This window comes from Haliotis rufescens, unplaced genomic scaffold (genome assembly GCF_023055435.1).
Source record: "Haliotis rufescens isolate VD_foot unplaced genomic scaffold, xgHalRufe1.0.p SCAF_12, whole genome shotgun sequence".
NCBI classification, from domain to species: Eukaryota; Metazoa; Mollusca; class Gastropoda; order Lepetellida; family Haliotidae; genus Haliotis; species Haliotis rufescens.
This window is the reverse complement of record NW_025963802.1, coordinates 41,747,343-41,767,859: the sequence shown is the minus strand read 5'-3', so window position 1 is coordinate 41,767,859 and position 20,517 is coordinate 41,747,343. Positions and strand designations below refer to the sequence as shown.

At 41.7% G+C, this 20,517-nt stretch overlaps 1 protein-coding gene across 3 annotated transcripts in view; it reads right to left on the bottom strand.

Annotated features, from left to right (window-relative positions):
* LOC124113908 overlaps positions 1–20,517 on the bottom strand; it is a 99,515-nt gene that overhangs the window by 65,426 nt on the left and 13,572 nt on the right. The window contains exon 1 of one of the 3 annotated variants that reach the window (XM_048393691.1): positions 3,767–3,882. The exons of the other annotated variants lie outside the window; for them this stretch is intronic. The gene's annotated coding sequence lies outside the window, so the exon portion shown is untranslated. Of the gene's footprint in view, positions 1–3,766; positions 3,883–20,517 lie in introns of those variants that run through there. 3 annotated transcript variants of the gene reach the window in all.

Sequence of the window (20,517 nt, the reverse complement as noted above, 5' to 3'; positions counted from 1 at the left end):
TGGAATTAGTAGTGTAAGAGGGGATTTAGTGGTGTGAATAAGAGTGGATTTAGTGCTGTGTGTAAAAGTGGATTTTGTGGTGTGTAAGAGTGGATATTGTGGTGTGTAAGAGTGGATTTGGTGGAGAGTAAGAGGAGATTTAGTGGTGTGTGTAAGAAGGGATTTAGTGGTGAGTGTAAAAGTGGATTTTGTGGTGTGTGTAAAAGTGGATTTTGTGGTGTGTAAGAGTGGATTTTGTGGTGTGTAAGAGTGGATTTGGTGGAGAGTAAGAGGGGATTAAGTTGTGTGTAAGAGTGGATTTGGTGGTGTAGGGTTGGATTTGGTGGTGTGTGTAAGGGTGGATTTAGTGGTGTAAGAGAGGTTTTAGTGGTGTGTGTAAGAGCGGATTTAGTGGTGTGTGTAAGAGTGGATATGGTGGTGTAAGAGCGGATTTAGTGGTGTGTGTAAGAGCGGATTTAGTGGTGTGTGTAAGAGCGGATTTAGTGGTGTGTGTAAGAGCGGATTTAGTGGTGTGTGTAAGAGCGGATTTAGTGGTGTGTGTAAGGGTTGAATTGCTGGTGTATGTAAGGCTAGATACGGTGTGAGGGTAAGATAGAGAGGTGCAGCGGATTAAGATGGACATATAAAGGATGAGTGTGAAATAAATAAGGGATGATGAAAGAGTATCGTGAATTTAGTTCCTTGTGATGGACCAATAATTAAGGGGCTACCGAGTCCAAGATGTATCGTGGCAGATAGGTAGGGATGGGTCCGCTGCCGCAGGGGGTCTACAACAACACAAGGTATATTTATACGTTTAAGGATAAAAGGTTTTGTAAACGACGTCACAGTCACGGTTGACGTAGCGGGTATCAGACTGTTTATCAGAGACGGGTGAGGGAAATGTGCATTGTCGAGTTCAGAACAGTGACTGGAAGATGTTAAATTGGGTTCAGCGGGTAAAGATGAAGGGCGAATAGGTCATGAACGGGCCTGGGGATGTAACTGTGCATCTCAGATGTGGGTGATAAGGTGAAGTTAAATGTGATCTTCATCAACAGTAGAGGTGAAGGTGAAGTTTAACGGTGGAACTCATGTCGCATGTACAGAGGACTAGCTATTGAAAAAGTGGGATTGGGATTATCACAAGAGCGGATCATGTATCAGGTATAGTGATTCTGATGAAGACATTATGTTCTTCGTTCGTGGATGAATTCAAAGATAAGGTAACGGCGAGGTGATTGTATTAAAGATATGGATCTTGTATTGGAGGTTAAGATGAATATGAAGAACAAAGTATTCAGACCCGTACATTTCTAGGACAGTGATCAATGATTCAGGAGTAGACACCTTGGTCAAATCCAACTAGTTGAGAGCTCATTTCGGAGTAGTGGATTATGTATTTATAGCTAAATCTTGGAAGAAGACAATATTTTCAGGATTTTCAATAGTCCTGCTCCATAACTGTGGAATATATTTATTTTATGAAAAAACAAACACAATCTAGCTCTGTTCCACAGTCATATTATTTTGGGGAGAAGATCGGTATTTAAGTCCCTTATCATATCAGAGAATCTTGGCCAGATGACAGCCTAGCACTGGCAGTGCTCCCATCTAGTTTATTGTAACAAAATACAGCTAGCTAGGCAGTGGGGAGAGGCATTGAGGGGGGGGGGGGGGGGGGGGGGGGGATACCAGGGTGCAGGGTGACCTGGGATGTCTGATCTCCACACATGTGGTTATCATATGAAATCATCATGGGGAAAATTATATTTTTATTTTTAGAGTCAAGAAGGGTATTGTGTAATATAAGTTTTCATAGACTAATTGTTGGTCTTGATTTTCAATAGTATCGGACTAACTGACTAGTGGCCGTGTCTGTTCCTGTAAGTGTCATCCAAAATGTCCTGAAGTTTCGTTTTATTTCAAATCTAATAATGATTGGATGAAAATCCTTGCCCGTTCAACTTATATGGAAAAAAACATGTGGTTCTTTAGAACCTAATCAGAGTGGATAATTGAGGTGAAGAGGTGGGGGTAAAGGAAGTCGCTGTCAGTGGTGACACACAGCTGATACAAAAGAAATTGCAGCAAAGGGTAATACAACCTCAGTCACAAGTGTTAATTCACACGCCTCATCAGTGTTAATATGTCATCACAGATGCAACTATGTAGTCACCCGACGACGAAAGACTAGAATTACCCGTCGGGGTAATAACCATCAAATCGTTTTCCTGTTTTCTTTCTGATGAAAGATCAGTCCAGATTTACAAAACAATCACACATGCTCTGGTTCCAACGTCAATTCCTCTGTTCCAGATAACCACGTTCCCGTCCCAATTCCGTCTCCCTGATGTGGATAACCATTTTGTCCCCTCTTAATCACACACCTTTCTCTGTCCCACAATGCAAAGAATGGCCGGAATATGAGATCAGTGTGACGCTGACATAACTAACGTCTTAAATGTCTAACTTCAGTCAAATCTTAACAGTCTCCGCTGGTCCTGACTTTCTCGTAATGGACTGTAATTCAAATGTACAGCCAGCGGCAAGTAGTTAGTGTCTATCAGAACAAATCATTACTGCCGGCTTAACTACGTACGTAGCCGGCCACAGTGCCCTGTAGTTGAGATTAGGAAAACAGTCCAATAGGCGGTGAATGATCGCCGCACCGCCGTTAGATACAATCTGTTCTGCTGGGACATTTACCTATAGAGTATAGAAGAATTTCATGTTATTGGTAATGTTTACAGTAGGGTCGGATCACAATGCGTGACCTTGTGGCAGGCTCGCATATATGAATACATGCCTATCTGGGTCAACAATACCAGCGTCTACAGTTTCGCTGCTTTGATAATGGATGTAATGACCCGCTCCAACAGCTGACCGTGGGTTGTCTGGAACGTTAACTAACGCACTGGGTAAGACTAGCATCTAGTCTCTGAAATTAAAATATTTTACAGAAAAAAAAGTTAATACAATATACTAGGAAAGGAGCCCCTGCAGGGACTCACCTGATTTCCTGAAACTGAAGTAATCTAGACTTGCCAAGTGGTACAGACTTGCATGGGTTCTATTGGATATATTTGTTTCAGGCCTGAGGGCCTGTATGACATACTAGCCTGTGATATTACATGTGCATAATTCATATGCGAGCTGAGTGTATGGATGAGAAAATGCTGAGCTGTATGGAATTCTGCGCGAATTTAACTCATGGCTCTATCTTATATCTAACAAATGTTTTAATAAGGAGTCCTGGTTCGATGGCCTTGCATTATTAATCAGGCCTTCAAACAGCACTCGTCTGATAATATATCTTTTGTTATCATCTTCAAGCCGCCAATGAAAAAATACACTTATCAGATGAGACAATGTCTCAGTTTCACAAAAGGTGTACATTTCCAGACCGATGGACTGAAGCAAGATGTGCATTAGAATAGGACCACAGCGTCTTATCATATTGTTTGTTCATTGCTGTCTATTCTGAAAACATTCCATCAACTCACATGTCTTTAAAATTAGCAAACTCTAGTTAAATGCACTAATGATTTTCACTACAGTAAGATGAAACTTTCCTCCAGAAATATTCCCCAGATTAAAATTCTAGAAGCGTGCCAAGATTTAGTTTCACAAATTACATGCATATTACTGAATGCATATCTACGTGTTTTGAGCAAACTCTCTTGAACAAGATGTATTACTGTTATTTCTTCAAAATATCAGAATAATGCATCACGTTGCTAAATTTAACACTCTGTCGTAACGAAAATAAGACACAAAACCGTACTTATCTCAAACGCGCTGTAGATGCAGACTACGCAGCAAGTGACGAACGGTGTATCATCGTTGATGTGCGTTCTGCACCTAAGTGCAAACGAAGCCCCTGACCACACGTGGTGCTGTATATCTATGTCTGGGGCAAATATTGTTACTTTAGACAGCAGGATGCTGTCAAAATATGTCAGGCTGTGCATTATCAGCATAGACACTCAATTAGCGTAATCAAATCTGCTCTTAATTTTTAAATTTCGCTTGCATGTGTGTGCACATTTGTAAACAAACACTTTGTTTTTTTGTGCAATGCCTGCTGCTGTACGTTATACACTCAAGTGCAGTCAGTATTAAAGACCCCACGACGACCGTTTCAAGCAGATTAGGTGAGTGGGTGCCGGTGCCGTCGGTTGCGCAGGGAGTGTTTACACTTTTCGCGAACTCCTGATGTCAACAATGATTTTCAGTGATTCATTCATATAATTGTCACCGCTATTTTTTGCACCAATTGGAATCTGTTTCGGTGGATAATCGAGACTGGTTTTTTTCTGGCGTTGACGTTTTATATGTTCTTGGTTGTCCCATGCGAAGGAGTTGCAGTCGACTCTCCTAAGAGTTTACAAATATAAAGGAAGCTGACTTTCGACCTTTCGGTGAGTACGTGAGTTACGATTGAACGTTTCGTTGGCGATGTTTTAGCCATATAAAGACATATCTGTTCAGAGTATCACGCTCTGGACATCATTAGTTATGTGTGATTTTAGTTTCTGTTTCACTTTGTCAATAAACATGATTAAAACATCAATATAAAACAAAACGGTCTTGAGCGAATGAGTGACTCGGAAGATAAACCTAATACGTTTTGACACATGGGGTACTGTAGTCTAACTGTATATTAAATGCCTCTTATTTATAATTGGAACCAAGCGTTTCAGCATAAGAATGTTTAAAACACAATGGGATTATCTCCATTTCAAGATCACGACAAGAGAGCTTTGACAACGATGCTTTCTTGAAATGCGTACTTACACATGGACAAATAGGCCAGCCATAACGCACCGAACAGTGGTCACAGGTAGTGACCAACATAAACAGTAATACGCAAGTTACAATTACTTATATTCTTGACTCCATAGTAGTTCAGTATATACACTGTTTTCAAATATATTTGATGAAATAACCCTCAAGAGATATATACATATACCTAACCGCAAAAGAAAAGTCATCATGGATAGATATATGAGAAACCTTACTTTGAGACATATTAAAAAGATGAAACTTGGCAAAACTGATCATCAAGGTTGAAATTAAAGTATCAATTGTTCTCAAAGTGAAACACAACACTAGTCTCTGAGAAAATGGCATCACAAGTCAGTATCTCGTGTGTCCGCATTGATGACTGCCGTGCAACGTCGATACATGGAATGATGAAGGCCATAGGCACTTGAGCCCACACTCTCAGGAACGCCTGACGCAGTTCACCTTCAGTTGTCGGCCTTGGTCGGACGTCATTCAGCCGTCTTTGAATCTCGTCCCACAGGTGCTCAGTGGCATTTAAATCGGGACTGAGGGCAGGCCACTGCATGGTTCTGGTGCCATTCTGCTGGAGGAAGTCTCTTGTTGCTCTCGCAGTGTGGGCACGGGCGTTATCATACTGGAACTCGTGGTTGCGGCGACGTGCCAAATGAGGTATGGCGTGTGGTCTCAAGTCTTGATCAATGTACCGAGCTGCTGTGATACCATTGTCTCTCCCTGGACCGATGTCCTGGAAGACCACAGGGCCGACCCTCTGTGTAAGACCAATTCCACCCCACACCATGATGCTCGGACCACCCCAAGAGTCTCTCTCAACAACACAAGCATCCGAATAACGTTCCCCACGACTCTCTCTCTCTCTCTCTCTCTCTCTGCCATCTGCTGTTGAAATACAGTAACGGCTCTCGTCTGAGAAGAGGACTCTTCTCCACTGCTGGTGGCGCCAATGCTGGTGCTGTGTTGCCAACTGAAGACGGTCCCGGCGATGACGTGGTGTCAGAATGGTTCCTCGGTGTGGCCTGTGACAGTGGAGGTGTCTGCTCGTCAATCGTCGACGCACGGTGTGTCGCTGGTGTGTCCCGATGGTCTGTCGAGCAGTTTCCGCAGCAGTAACAAGGCGATCTTGATGATGCTGACGATGAATCTGACGATCCTGACGTAGGGTGGTGACCCTCGGTCTTCCACTACGTGGTCGGTCATCTGTAGTGTTGGTGGTCTGGTACCGTTTCTGGAGCCTGTATATGGTCCTTACGTGGAAATGCATTGGCTCCTTGTCAGGCGGTTTGTCCAGTTTGCAAACGTCCAAGGGCTTGGTGTCGCTGATTTCTTGTCAATCTTGGCATGCGGTAGCAATACAATAACGAATGAATGTTATCCGATCTGGGTTGATTTTTAAAGGGCAAGAAATGGGGGAACGCATGTGCATTTCAATTTGCACGAAACTCAGGTGCATACTAGGGTTACCATGGCCGTTGCCGTGATGCGTTTGGGCGATCGGTTTTATTGTCATCTGTTTTGTTTTTTATCATCAAATTTCATTTTTCAGGACAAAGTAATGCTAAATTTTAGAAACTTTGACAAAAAATACCCAGATATTTTAAAGACAACTATTCATGCAATGTTTACTTGGGGTGACGTCTCTTTTGCGGTTCAGTATATTTAATTTCAAGGCAGTCTGTTACATATTTGCATATGAATCAACATGGTGTCTTTCTATTGAAGGGGCGACAGGTTACAGATATATTGACAAAAATGCTGAACTTATATCATTTCTGAAATAAATGATTAAATCAGTGTTTTAGTTATAAAGAAGGTGTACTCATGTACCAGTTGGTTTAAAACAATTCCCCAGTTACAGTAATACATATACAGAATGACGATCTCTCCACACTAAACTTATTTACAACCTACTTCTACTCTTCACTGTCTAAAATAGTTGTTCATGGTGACAGTGCCGTTTATTAATTGCATGAATTCAGATTTGTAAGTACATAGATAGAGATTATTATACGAGCTTATTATACGAGCTTATTGTACGAACGTGTGTGTCATACTGATCTTACGAAACAAGTGTCAGACTTTTTGTATTTCCTGAGCTAGAACGAGGGTAAGACATCAATTCTTTCACGAGTTTCGTAAAATCAGAGTAACAGACATACGAGTATAATAAGTTTGTTATTACCCATTATTTCTTTGTTTGAGCTCCCCTTTAAAAAAATGCCCTGATCACGACTGCCGTCTTAGAAAACCACAATTGTCGAATGACGTCAACAATCTTCAGCTGACTTCGTTTTTAGTGTGACGTCATTCTGACCTTACTTCACGATAAGATCCGAGTGAGTGTGTTAACGACGCATCGGCATTACTTCAGCCATATAGCGACGAGAACAAGGAGATATTAAACAAATTCGTGCGCATGAAGGGATATTTGCACTAGTGCACATACGATTTTTATTAACTCGGTTATTTCTAACCTTACGGGTAATAATACTAATAAACATTAGTATAAGGGAGTGAGTGAGTTTGATTTTAGGCCGCTTTTCGCAATGTTCCAGCAATATCACGGCGGGGGACACAAGAAATGGGCTTCACACATTGTACCCATGTCGGGAATCGAACCCGGGTCTTCGGCGTGACGAGCGAGCGCTTTAACCACTGGGCTACCCGACCGCCCCAACAGTAGTATTGACATGAGTCAGTTACAATGTAGTGAGTGAGCGAGTGAGATAATATACGTTTGCAGTCAGTCATGTCACACCGGGAATCGGCTACATTTTCAGTACCCAGGTTGGAATCAAACCCGGGTCCGTTTGTGAAACCAGACTGTCCTTGTCCTACTCTGCCTATTCTTGGTAATACATTAAACGGCGAATTAACTTAACATGAAGTGTATGATCTCCTTATTTTTGACGGAGGAGAATTAACCAACGATAAAAAACGTGTTGACTGAGATACCCTTCCACGCGACCTTCACCTTTGAAGTTCAGAAGTTCTGACGCATGCGGAACAGGTCAGCTGTGACGATTGATATCAATGGACACGATGGCCGTAGTGGGCAGTAATTAACCTGCTACACGTGGTCAGTTGTCCGGCCATAACCTCTAGCTGCGTAGTAGAAGTGTGTCTGAACGATTTCAACTTTTGACCCGCGGAGTTATTGGAGTCTGTGATGAGGTTCCATCGACTTATTGAAGCAAGGGTACGCGCAGATTTATGTTTTGAATAAAACGGACTTTCAGAGTATTTAGAATACAAGATTATCACAATAGCGTGACAGAAGCGTAGCCTAACCATGAACAAAAAGGGTACTAATTTATCTCAAAGAGGATTTTTTTTTCAAATTGGATGCCGACATGTCACATCTACATCTCAAGTAGCAGCTGAAACTCTACGCCGTTAGGCGAGACTCCATTCATCAAAATAACAGCATCGACCTAGCTATATTTATAGCTTACAAAGATCAATTGTTGCTACATGACACGCGATATGGTATACATTACACACGAGAGCTATCGATTTTCGGACGGAGATTTTCTATCTTAATGGTTAAGGGTGCAAAGCATGAATACTTTCATGCTCTTGACTCAAGATGTGCTAGTCCCACTGTCATCAGCATCAGAAACGGAATAATATGCTATCGACCTTGGAGGTACATTTGCAGTCTACCAATTTCTGAATGCGTCTAGTTAGTATCTGCAGAGACAAGATGCTGCGTTGGAAAGACCTATTTGTTTTACATTTAATTGTATTTCTGGCTTGATCATCATGGAATAACTGATGATATACGCCTACCAGTAGACTGACATCAAGTCTCTGAAATGAATATATTTTACACCAAAATTTGTTAAATTATAGTTATAAAATATAATAAATAGGAGCCCAGGGACCTTCTTCATTTTTTAGATACTGCAGTAGTCTCGACTTGCCAAATATTATAGACTTGCATGGGCTGTATTGGATCTATTTGTTTCAGGATCTGTATACCAGTTTCACAGTCAACAACGTTGGAAGACATGTTTTGGTCGTTATATAATCAATGTGTAACTGTGATAAAATCAATAGAAAATATTACGTAAAGATTCTGAATATGAACACAAGCGAAGACTCGGGTGGTCGTAATTACACACCACATCCAAGCATGTCAGCACTGGTTAATCATTACAACATGAACACTATCTCATTACAGAAGTAATGATGCATCGGGCAGCGTCGTTCTGGCCGTTAATTGTGCCCTGCAGGAAATAGAAATATTACATCAGGAGAGTCAAGGACTAGTAACTCCAGAATGATTTCATTAGCGAAAACTGCATTAGTGAATGAATGCTGTGTAAACGCCGTATTAAAAATCTTCCAGCCATATCACGTCGGCCTGTAAATAATTGAGTATGACCATGCAAACCGGGGACTGAAAACGTCCGTTCTGTAATGTCCATCCACCCGATCCTCATTTCGTTGGCATTTTATCTCGAATTCCCAAGGACGGCTTCCGGTATAAGTAAGGTCAGAGTGAGTGAGTCGAAACATAACGTCACACTGACATTCCATCAAGGGGGCGACGTTGTCAGGGTACACACATTGATGCAAGGGTTACTACAAATTCTGCTCATAAAGAAAGGGGGTGGTGTTCAAGGAAAAATTTGAGAAACCTAAAGAGCAACTCAAATAAGCTGATTTTTCATGGAAAGAAAAATTGTAGTCGTGGTAAAAGTGTGGTGATTTTTCCGTCTACTTGAACAGTATTTCAGTTACATCATGTTGTCAGTTAATTAGAAGGGGAGACCGAAATGATGAAGTTTATCACTTTTGTGAAACTGATGATCGCGGATGTGGTGCTGAAAAAGAACCAAATATTGCGAATCTTGAATTCGAACCCTTTGGCACCAACTCCGCACAGCGAATTGCGGCGCTTTAGATGACAGGACCACCCGTGCTCCCTGGTAAAATCTAAATACCAAGTGCCCAAAATAGTTGGAAATCATTAACAACCATTTCCATATCTGAGTGGGCACTGCATTAGGACTTTCTGCCCGGTGATTGACACCAATCCCATTTACATGAATGAGCGACCAGAGCCTTGACTCCCGCTGAAGCGGCAGCTGTTCATTTCGTGACTGGCCTCAAACTGACCGACAGATTGTTAATATGCGTTGATTTAGATATGTGATCGCAAGTAAAACATGCCTTGACTTTGTAAGAACGTGGGGATTCTCACCCAGGCGCATGTCCCGGCATATAACCAACAAGACGTCATTGTACACAGCCAGTCTGAGCCGTTGATCACCATTGAGTACACGGTCAAACCCATGGAGGGTGGGTGGGCATGTGGACAGCTAGTGATCGCTGAAGTGGTTAGGATAAGGTGGTGTAGACCGCCAGAGATTATAACAGTGTATCATACAGAAATATGAATACTTAGGTTGTGACTAGCTTATTAGACGAATATAACTGTTTCAGAAATGAAAATATATAAAAGAAGATACGGTTGTTAGATTAATAAAATATAATAAAGAGGAACCCAACGTCTCATGTACTGAAACTGCAGTTATCTATACAGATATCAAATAGTATAAGATGTGTCTGTTTCAAGGTCTGTGTGGCAGATTACTAGCTCATTTGTTCAATGGGCTGTGCATGGAGAGGTGAATTTTTCGAACACTGCCAGTCACTTATTTGTAATAAACCAAACTATGACACTGGTATAAGACGCCAGTCGTCCTTGTTCAATATACATCATGCTGTTGATGTAATGAAGTGAAACTGTGCTGTTATTGTATTCTTGGTTAACCTTAGTTTGCCACCTGGCGCATGTCCCGGCATATAAACCGCTCGGAGTTTTGACGGGAACAAAGTCCAGTCTGAGTCTAAGATCGCTATGGTGCAAAGCATCAAGGGTTAAGGTCACGTCTTTAAGCAAAGGCAACCAACGCGAAGACCCTGGCTTCACTATGGAAGTATTCTGAGCATATACACCCTTCATGTTCGATAAAAGTCGAATGAGTTCCACACACAGTGTTATTGCCAATAAACTACCAGACGTATATCACCTATCCATCGCCCACTTTGGGTATATATATATATGGTTAGTGGAAGCAAAATATAGATGAACTGGTATTTAACTGTCACAGCCATCTACCCGAGGCAAGGGCGTTTACTGGCTATAGAAGTCCAGTTTCCACCCCTGCCATACATGGCTGGAATTGTGAAGGTAGAGTTTAGTTGGATTAACCAGTCTAGCTATACTCGTACATAGTCCAATTATAAAATCGGCATCCGGTTCGTAAACTGCCGTGTAGATTTCGGTCGACTACAGGATTTGCAAAGAATGTGTCCCGTCAACTCGGCTTTGGTAGATATTTTCCACATCTTTTTCATGTTTTTAATCAATGTGCACAATATATTTGATGCACTCATAGCGAGGTTGGACCCCTTTTCCATCCTAGTTCGGCAAGGGTCGGAACTGGACTTTTATGGTCACTTAAAACCCTTGCCTCGGAAAGATGGTCACAGCTGTCATGGATGTCGTTTGGGGTTTATGTCAAAATAGGGATTTAATCTGGCATAGAAATACAACCCGTGTGTAAGCATCAACAATGCGGCGCGACAATATCGTATTGTGACATGACATGCGATGTAGACAAAAAGCATATACAATTCTTCTTTCTTCTTCATTTAGAAGTTGGAGTCTAAGTAAGTAAGGATAAGATATATGGATGAACAACTTCTTTATTGCAATTAGGAGCGACGTTCAGTGTGGGTTCTTACACCGTTATCAAGCAAGTTGGAGTCAAAAACATCAAAAGACTCCAACCATCAAACAGGTGTGACCAAGGCTATTACATACCTCCGGCGTACCATCAACTCATCAAAGACCCCAATCAGCCATAATCCTTTTATTGTTTATATTACTGGCTTCACTCTTTTGTTTCATTACAGGCTTCACCGGACAATATGTCACCTTCTGTGTACATAACAGACTTCTCCACTCCAGTAGTATAACTGCATCTTAAACCTACCCAACTGTATAAACACTGCCTCCTATCCTGAATATATACTTGTCAACCATACTCTGTACATCACTTGCTTGATAACGGTGTAAGAACCCACAACGAACGTCGCCCCTAATTGTAATAAAGAAGTTGTTTATCCATATATCTTATCCATAGTCACATATACAATTGGCATGTAAAATATTAAACAAACCTCTTTATAAACCCCGAATTCCTGTTGAGTGAGTCGGGGAACAGCGCCACTTTGTTCAGTTATATTAAGGCGAGCCAACACAATGGAGAGGAAAAGACAGAGTCAAGAACCCAGGGCCCTGTTCCACAAAGCGATCTTAGTGCTACGTTGATCGTAAGCCTATGATAAAGTATGGGAGTTACGACCAACTTAGCACTAAGATCGCTTTGTGGAACAGGTTCCAGGTCGTTTGTCGCCCAAATTGTGCCGACAGATCAAGAATCACAATCGTGATGAAATCCGGGTTCGAACCAACGATTAGCGGATCCTGGAACGAGCAAATGACGCAATCCTGCACATCCACCATGACTGTACAAGAACCGGTGACTAAAGGGGATATCTTAGATATGAAGGGTCCAATAGAAGCAGTGAAGGCAGATAATGGTAATACTTGTGTAGTGTAGGTGCTTTCCATACGCCTTGGGTAACCTCGCGTTCGTTCGCCTAATTAAACAATGTCATGCGTGTCTGTGTATCACAACCAGCGTACATTGCCAACAAGCCGTTGTAATATTAACTCTCATACCGGAAAACAGCTGCCACCCAAGGACCGTGACACAAAGCGGCCTAAGTCTACGTTTATCACAGAGTGTCAGCTCAAGGAGGGAGGAAAGTCCGAAGGGAAGCAGGTCTTAGATGTTTACCACAGTGGTGAATGCCACGAGCAAAAAGTATCAGCATTTTTAAAAGGGAGGGACCAAAATTTGAAAATCCTATCTCGGATAAATGTACTGCCTACAACATACTACGTTACATTTGGTTTTCAAAAGGGGGGGGGGGGGGGGTCCGCCTAAAGGTATTGTGCTAAAACAATGGAACTAAGACACTAAATTTCAATTTCTTATGGTCGTGGAACGAGGCCTGAATTCCATACACTGAACACATCTACAGAGAGATGTGCGACAGTTAAAGTGGGTTTTACGCATCAAATTTTGCCCTACGTGCAAATTACTTGAACCTTGATGGTTCTGTTGACCTCTGTCCCCTACATCTACGTCACGCCTGTTCTCGGGTATATCACCTGTATCAACGATAGTATATAAAAGAACAAAGACGTGTCATCTATGGCATGTTGGGTTGTTTCTGCGTAGCAAATAACCCGGGCTTTTGTGACGTCTTATATCTTCGGATCACTGAACATGGTAAAATAAATACTGCGCTGAATGAATACCAATTGGCATTTAAAACAATGCTTCGTCGTTTCGTTTTGTATGTGATCACATGGCAATGGAGTGACATACACAATGGACTGACGTAGGTAATTGTTTCCGTATCCGACCTATTTTGTCTTATGTGGTTAGTAAGCATTTTTTTTCGAAATTGACCTCCCTTATGATATGTTGTCATACAAAGAAAGTAAAATATCAATATCATAATAATATGTTTGGGTTGATCAACAAATAATATTAAATGTTCAATGCAAAGTCAAAATAAGAAGACGGGTATTGAAACACAATTAGTCCCTATGAGTGAGTGAGTTTCACGCCGCTTTTTCACGGCGGGAGAACCAGATATGGGCTCCACACACTTCCCATGTGGGAAATCGAACCAGGGCCTTCCAGGTGATCAGCGAACGCTTTAACCAGGAGGCTACCCCACCGATGCTGGTTTGTGTGAAATAATAGATAAAAGACGTACATTACACCAATAAAACTTTTACTAAGAAATTACATTACTTAGAAAGTGTTATCCCAAATATAACAATTCTTACTTTTGACCACTTTCTGAAAGGCATTGTGTGTTCACTTTTACAAGTTGGGAATCATTCTCATACTAAGAGGGTGTTTTACATGAGATAGAAAATAATATTCCAATCAAACGGAGATCAGCTGTAGAAAGAGAAATATGAAAAAACATTCAAGCTCAAGGCAGTTAGTTGCAGTGGTTTTGTAACGATTCATACTATTTCTGGGCATTTTGTATGTTATCGTTTTGGGGACCTGTAAGATTCAGGAGTTAGTTATAGTCCAGGGTGCCGTTGTGCAGAGCGATCTTGGCGCTAAAGTGATCGTAACTCCCATACCTTAACATAGATTTACGAAGGTCGTAGCGCTAAGGTTGTTTTGTAGAACGACACATTGGCCGGGATTGGACCAGCTGTCGATATGCAGTGACACATGCCTCATTTCACAGCCGTGTGGTTCTGAGTGTCAAACCTACTGTGAGTGTTGGGACCAGGACAGGCATGGCATACGCCTGGGCCGCTGCAGATGGGCACAGATGTATTGAAGATTCGCAGATACGCGTGGTAAACAGTCGGCGTTACGCTTGAAAGGACGATACGAAACGTTTGTCATGTTTTGCCCTTGCACGCAGGGAACAACATGCACACCTTTCAAATACACGATACTGCTGCATGTGACAGCGTCGCTCCCGCGCGAAGACTGCTTCTGTGCACATTGTCTCAAGCTACTGTCAGCCTGCTTACAAAATTCAGAGTACATGTAAATATACTGATTCTGTCAACGACACATGCACATCACGGCTTACCGACCAGCCCTGCAAAGAATTGATTTGTTTGTTGTTTAACGCCACACAGTTATATGACAGAGGTCGGTTAATAATCGAATCTGGACCAGACAAACCAGTGATTGTCTGATTGACATCATGAGCATCGACATGCATCAATCGAGCCTGGCCACCCGATCCCGTTAGTGGCCTCTCACGACAAGTATGGGTTGCTGACGACCAATTTTAACCCGGAACTTCATGGGTCGCAAAGATCATTTTCTCTACTGTGTACACCATTTGAAGGGGACTAACATAAAGGCCGCTAAAGTGGTCTTGTACAAAGCATGTGTTGTATTAATCTGTAAGTAATAACCTGTAAATCTACATTAATCTAGTTGGCATTCGTGAAGAGTGAGTGAGTTTGGTTTAACGCCGCTTTTACCAGTATTCCAGTTATATCGCGGCGTGTCAGTTTAATGTGGGAGGAAAGCCCGAAGTGAAGCAGGTCTCAGACGTTTACCACTTCGGTGAAACCCACGAGCACGGGTATGGTGCTGACAAACCTAGAAACCTAATCGGGGCGAACAGTGATTCAAACCCACAATCATAGGTTTCTGGCGTGCCCAAGGGACGCGACTCTGGACAGCGAATCACGGCGCCTTAGACGACTGGGCCAACCGTGACCCCCTGCATTCGTGAAGCCAAGATATACAAGCATGACGTGGTTGCCAAACTGTGCACACTGGATGCATTTGGAAGAAGTATTCCATTTTCACATGCTTGAAGTGAGGTGTAAGTTTTATGATTATATAAAGTGATATTTCCAGGCATTAGTTATAAATTCAGTAGTTATGATAGTGTTAAAGGTTTTAGTCAGCCGCGTGTAGTAACGCTACATTATAGCCATCAATTTCATATTCAAAGTAAAAATGTATGATGACAAATACACATGCAGTATTTCATCAAAATTGGTACAGTGGTTTCTGAAGATACAATATTATCTTTAAGACGAGTCAAAGAGCCTGACTACCCGACCTTGATCTTAGTCTGAATCAGAAGGTACTGGGGGCCTATATTCTGATCAATAGAACCAGAGATGGATGCACTGCATGAACTGTATGACTTAGAATACAACATAAAAGCCCCCAACAAAATGAAATTGTTAACAGTGGTGAGATTACAGTGATTCCCTACCGCAGTAAATCCTGAAAAACATTAAGGCAGCCTGCTATCCAAACCACATTTTCCGTCATCACAATATGAAATCGAATTTCAACAATGAGTCTAACACGCTTTTAACTCGAAACCAATAAATTGCATTTAGCGTTAATACGGCGTCATTCGCGTATTGATATTTTAAATCCAGTTAAATGTGTCGTATATTCCCCTGCTTGCAATAAACCTGCTTGCCTATATGAGCTACCTCTTAATGTTTGGAGATCTGCTTCAACGCATTCAAAGCAAATAGATGGTATAAAACATTCATGATTTAGAAATAACAAAAATCGTCATGAACAGGAGAACCTTGGTCTTTGTCCTGAGAAACCTTCAACACGGGAGGAAGTACATGACGATCAATAATTGTGTCTGTACCCAGCAAGGCACCCAGCATCCGAACAACAGCCAGTGCATACTCGTTCAGTGATTCCATTCAGTCACCTTGAGCACTCAGCTAACAGGGTACTGCGAGCGCTAAGATTCAGTTCGATCAGTGCTGACAGATGGCATTCTGAATTCTGAATGCAGCACATACTTTATATGTATGGGTATGGTATTCAAATGCTGGATACAAATGCACTATATGACACATGATTTTACGTGTATGTGTTTGCTGTTCAGCGCCGTATTCAGCAACATTCCAATATTGTTATATCGTATTACTTTGTGTTAGAAGACGTTCTTGGTTATCGTCCATCCCTGATTATGCAGAAGGTTATGTACGCCAAATGGTATTTAGGATTAATCGTTCATTCTCTCAAGAAAATAAGTGCTTTTAGATATTGTGAATATTAGATCAGGTCTCAGTACCTAGCTGTACCGCGAGACAATTTGTTCGATCCCAGTCTCTATGAATTAACGCGGGGAAGACATGACGGGGTTCTTGTTCATGTGTAGAGAAAAGGGAGTTTCCAAAATACATGTATACCAACTGAAGTAGACCACAAGATAAAATAAGAATTGTGTGCCTGCAACAAAAGAAATTACGTAATACATGCATCAATTCCATGTATCACTAAAAATGAGTGAGTGAGTTAGTATTCCGGCTTTATTACGGCGTGTCAAGCTTGATGTGGGAGGAAAGCCCGAAGTGATTCAGATCAGAGACGTTTACCCACGAGTATAGTGCTGACAAACCAAGAATCGTATCACTTAAAGCCGCATGTACATGCGTGTATGTCTTCAATAACAAGATGTTGAGCGTCGTTATTTAAAATAAAGGTTTCATCTATGCATATATTTCGTAGGATTTTTGCAAGCTAAATCATGTCGCGGTGCACATCCACCTTTGTTCTACCGACTTACACCCACTGTACGTATTCGCTGAGTACACCTACTGCCATGGTAGGATGTTTCAGGAAATATGCAGGTAACATACATGATGTGTTATAAGTGTACGCGAGTTGATAATTTATTCAAATTGAATACTTAACAATACCTTTTGTTGGTTCCATTACAGGAGGGGCGGTCGGGTAGCCTAGTGGTTAAAGCGTTCGCTCGTCACGCCGAAGACCCGGGTTCGATTCCCGACATGGGTACAATGTGTGAAGCCCATGTCTTGTGTCCCCCGCCGTGATATCTGCTGGAATATTGCTAAAAGCGGCGTAAAGCCATACTCTCTCACTCCATTACAGGTCTATCGTTGAGTTAACGACAGAAAGCACTGACTGTTCGAAATGTATGAGGACTAGAAACACGAGCCAACTTTCCCGAGCCAAATGAATTCAGATGACTGGATGTCTGGGGTACGCAACAAATCGGATCATTTGTTCATTTCGTTGTTTCATAATCGATTGAAAAATTTAATCCATTTTCTTCCTTTCGAGGTAATGGGCGTCAATTTTATAGATCTAACAACACAGCGCATATTCGGCAGGGAACAGGACACGGTAGTTTTATTCTTAAAGGTTGAAAGTGTGATCATGTAGGAGTACATTTATAGCTGGCACCACAGAGCAAAGCATACACTACAAAATGAGAATTCGACACAGATATCTGTTGAGTCCTAAGCTCAAGTTCTATCCCCAGTACATCATTCTGCGTGTTACTGGAACGGTTCTGCAAGGGCGACGTTAATGAGAGGTCAAGACGTTTTGTCCATCGACATTCCCCAAGGGACACCTGTCAACATCCAGCGGCCATTGACCTGAAGAAAGGCCAGTCATGTTTGTTAAGTCAACCGAAGGATTGTTTTAAAAGCATGCATGGTACCGGCCACAGCTGTGATGATGGTATGGCTTTCATTTGCCCAGGAAGTTCAACTGCATGCCAAAAGGTGACCCACAAGCAGTAGACATACAAACAAGTCCCCTAGGCAGCGTTAGAAACTAACAGTTTTCATCCACTAGTCCTTATAATGATAACATATAGCAAAACCCTTAAAAATGGCAATTCTCTACTAGTCCTTATGATACCTTTACCATTGGACAGTTTGGCAAGGACAATAGGACTAGTGCCAATTTCTAACCCTGCTAGGAAGTTAACGCTAAACCCGTGTACCCAAAGTTCAATTGTAACACATTATTTCAAAATACACCACCAACATTAAAGAAAAAAAGGTACGAAAACCCAAAGACACAGCTTGGATATTTTGTGAAATATTTTCCTATTCGTACCAAGCCTTAACCGTCTCTGTATAGTGATCCTCACTTGTGACACCTTATTTTAAAATCCTACTTTCAGAAAATATAAAACGTCAACGCCAGAAAATAACCACTCGCGATTATCCGCCGAAAAAGATTTCACTGAGCGTAAAAGGCAAAATTATATGAATGGATCACTAAAAACAGTGATGACATCAGATGTTCGCGAAACGGGTTAGCATGTCCTGCCCTACTGGTGGCAACGTGACAACGAGAGTTGTGCGTGCAAGATCATTATAGACACAACATGGATATTTTGTTGAATATTTTCACAACGCATAATCGTCTCTGTATGTAAACAAACATACGTAAACACCACGGCTCAAAGTCATTCTGAAATAGCTTCCCCATGCAAGTCTGTCCTTCCATTCAGTCAAGCCAAGGCAGTCATGAGTGCCCCATTGTAAAGTATTGCTAGTGCGTATATATATAACACACTGAACTTGTTTACCATTACAGCATGCACGTTACTTGAGAGCAGCGTGGTATGTATGAATGATGTGTGACGCACGTCGCTTTTTATTCCCCAAACTCCTTGCACAATAACCTATCGGATTCAGATCCGGAGGAAGGGGGCGTGTGTTGACTACGTTCTCCCGTTAATAACATGTCAATAACATATATACTACATACAATAAACGGTTGTGGACGCAGAATGATGTTGCCTGCGCCAGTGACAGAACTCAGTGAACTTAACTCGAGTGCATACCATGTCGTTTATACCATCTCATGGTTGAATATATTAAGCGGATATAATAATATCGGTGTCTATAAACATCGCGCGATAGTGCCGTTTGATTCCCTCATTATGAGGTGCATTTAAGTGAATTTGTCCGAATTCACAAATCATTGGTATGTAGTAACGTCGTAATGTTTCTTTGCGCATAGACGTTCCAGTATTCGTCTGGGTGACAAGGTTGATCCACAAGTGGGTCGCGTGTGAAGGGGTTTTACAGTTTCTTGTTTGTTTGTTTGTTTGTTTGTGTGTTTGTTGTTTGACGTCTCGTTCAGCACTATCCAATTTATATGACGGTTCTCAGTAAATAATCGGGTCAGGGCCAGATAATGTGTGCAACTATCCACGGCGTCGGGACACGATGAGGCTGTCAACCAAGTCACCGAGCCTGACCACCTGATCCATTTGGTCACCTCTTAAGACCAGCATAGATTGCTGGAGACATATTCCAACCTAGAATCCCCCGGGGGTTTACAGTATATTGTGTAACTTTTACAACTGACCCATTGTCGTATATTTGTGATTTCCCCGAATCGCGTTCACTTAGCAGGGCCCGAGACAAAGACATTTATGAAATGGCTGTTCTTTGTGGACTACCACTTTTACCGTCAGGTCGATAGCAACTCGATCTGAAGCAAATCACTTCAGGACAAGTGACGCAAATAATTTCTGACTCTGCTCAGATAGGTGCAGAGCTTAAAGTTGTACGATATATAAATATACAAATTGGCATATATTTACACTGTTAATCAATTTAGTCTAAAGAGAATTGAGATGAAATAGGGTTTAACGTCGAGTTCAAGATATTTTCACTTGAAAACATGAAACCTTTATGGATGACGACTTCTTTATTGTTTGTTACGATGTTTCAGGGCTTCGTCTTGCCCCCCTTATCAGTTAGTACTGAGTAAACGTATAAATATGCTGGTATGCTTACACAAGACAGGATTAATGGATAAAGAAACCAACATAACGAGGAAGCCACCAGCATTAACGGGAGAAAAGCCAATTAAGTACCACGAAAGTTAAGTGATGGGGTAGGTGTGATAAAAAAAAGAGCTGACAAGGGTCACAGTATGATAATAAACTAATCAAGATTTACTATTGCGGATTCCATCTTGTCCGCACTCATTATAAAAAGCTTTCAAAACCAACTCTGAAGAATTTGCCCTGACTTTCTCCCCTCTTCAATCCTTATGCTGGTACAGAAAAATAGATAACACGTTTACCATCCTAGAAAAGTTTCACGTTTCCATGTTCTCCCAACGTCTAAATACCAATAACTTGATTATTTCACTTATATAGATGGGGGGGGGGGGGGGGGGGGGGGGGGGGGGGGGCTGCTTGTGCTTCATCGGACCTATGCTGGTTTTATAGTGCTAGCAAACCCAGAGACTATGCCGAAGATTAACATGGATCCCCCAGTCAGACACATTCTACTGACTC